Source organism: Mandrillus leucophaeus, unplaced genomic scaffold (genome assembly GCF_000951045.1).
Source record: "Mandrillus leucophaeus isolate KB7577 unplaced genomic scaffold, Mleu.le_1.0 Scaffold120, whole genome shotgun sequence".
NCBI classification, from domain to species: Eukaryota; Metazoa; Chordata; class Mammalia; order Primates; family Cercopithecidae; genus Mandrillus; species Mandrillus leucophaeus.
Window position 1 is genome coordinate 1,827,798 of NW_012100321.1, and position 2,312 is coordinate 1,830,109.

Below are 2,312 nucleotides of genomic sequence, written 5' to 3' on the forward strand. Positions count from 1 at the left end.
GCCCACCTGCAGAACTTGGCTGGGGAACCTAATTTTCCTATGTTTAGGAAGGAGATGAGAACTTGAAAACTTGGTGAGCACTACAAATATCTACCAGGGCTGTTATTTTAATTGTACCGTATGCATGAAAACGCCACCATCTGATTTTGGAGTAATCAAGACGATTCACACCTTCAAAGAATTCAGCTTGAACATCACCCAGCCTGAAAGGGGAGACACCACGAATTCCTTTCTAACAGCGACAGCATGTGGCCATGTCCGAGAACTGCATCTTCTCAGTTCGCCTCGGATCACTGCGGAAGACTAGGAATCCCTGCGAAATCCCTGTGGGTCACCAGGAATAACTTCCGGTCATCTAGATTCACTTCCGGTCATCTAGATTTAGGATAGTCAAGTGAAACACCATTTTTGGATTGGTGACATGACACTTTCTTTTTAAATATTAAAATTTAGCCGTGCGCGGTGGCTCACGCCTGTAATCCCAGCACTTTGGGAGACCGAGGAGGGCGGATCACCAGGTCAAGAGATCGAGACCATCCTGGCTAACATGGTGAAACCCTGTCTCTACTAAAAATGCGAAAAGGAGCCGGGCGTCGTGGTGCGCTCCTGTAGTCCCAGCTACTCGGGAGGCTGAGGCAGGAGAATCGCTTGAAGCCAGGAGGGGGAGGTTGCAGTGAGCCAAGATCCTTCCACTGCACTCCAGCCTGGGTGACAGAGTGAGACTCCATCTCAAATAAATAAATAAATAAATAAATAAATAAATAAATAAATAGAAATTTTTTTTGGGTACATAGTAGGTGTATCTATCTATGGGGCACATGGGCTATTTTGATACAGGCATACAATGCATAGTAATAACATCAGGGTAAATGAGGTATCTATTCCCTCAAGCATTTAACTTTTGTGTTACAAATAATCCAATTAAACTTTTTTTTCTTTTTTTCTTTTTCTTTTTTTGAGACGGAGTCTCCGTCTGTCGCCCAGGCTAGAGTGCAGTGGCAAGATCTTGGCTCACTGCAACCTCCGCCTCCTGGGTTTAAGCGATTCTCCTGCCTCAGCCTCCTGAGTAGCTGGGATTACAGGGGTCCGTCACCGCGCCTGGCTAATTTTTGTATTTTTAGTAGAGATGGGGTTTCACCATGTTGGCCAGGATGGTCTCCATATCTTGATCTTGTTATCCTCCCGCCTCAGCCTCCCCAGTGCTGGGATTACACGCGTGAACCACCACACCTGGTCTTTTTTTGTATTTTTAGTAGAGACGAGGTTTCACCCTGTTGGCCAGGCTGGTCTCAAACTCCTCACCTCAGGTGATCCACCCGCCTCAGCCTTCCAAAGTACTGGGATTACAGGTGTGAGTCACTGTGCCCAGTCATACAGGTGTGAACCACACTGTGCCTGGCCAGGAGATTCTTTTTAATTTAGCAGTTTTCAGAACATTAAATTGGAGCCTCAACAACTTTCTCTAGTTTTTTTCTCTCTGTTTTGAGGACTATTGTGAACCCATGAACTTTTATGCATCTGACGTCTTTCAATCCATTGAAGCTCTTCTTTGGAAGCTCAAGTTGTTCAGCTTTTGGTTTCTTTTCTTTTTTAAAAATATTATTATAGAAACGGGGTATTGCTGGTTGCCTGGCTGGTCTCGAATTCCTGGGCTCCAGCGATTTGCCAGCTTCGACCTCCCGAGGCAGGAGGGGCTTTTGTTTTATCCAAGCTGTCTGTCCCCACCCCCTCCCCCAGTAGCCTGTCGGGTGTCTCCTGCCTCCAGATCGGATCTAATTCTCCCTCTGCTCTGCTGAGGCTGGCCTGGCTTAAGAGGATTGGGACACTTGCTAAATGGGACCAGGACAGGGTCAGAGAACCAGCGCTGGGGAGACCCAAGGGCCAGGATTGCCACCAGGGAGCAGCAGAGGAGAGGCAGAGTGGCAGAAAGAAGAGGTGGGGGTGCTTCCATCTCACGGCGGGCAGGAGGAGGGCGGGGTGGTGGACTGGGAGGGGATGGTATAGAGATCCGCCCACACCCACCTGAGTGGGTTAACAATACTTACATGGTCACTGGATACATATTGAAAAATGAGGCCGGACCCAGTGATTCATGCCTGTAATCTCAACACTGGGAGGTTGAGATGGGAGGGTCTCTGGAGGTCAGGAGTTCGAGACCAGCCTGGGCAACGTGACAAAATCTCGTTTCTACCAAAAATAAAAAAAATTAGCCAGGCGTGGTGGCATGTGCCTGTGATCCCAGTCACTCGGGAGGCTGAGGTGGGAGGATCCCTTGAACCCAGGAGGTGGAGGTTACAGTGAGCTGAGATCAC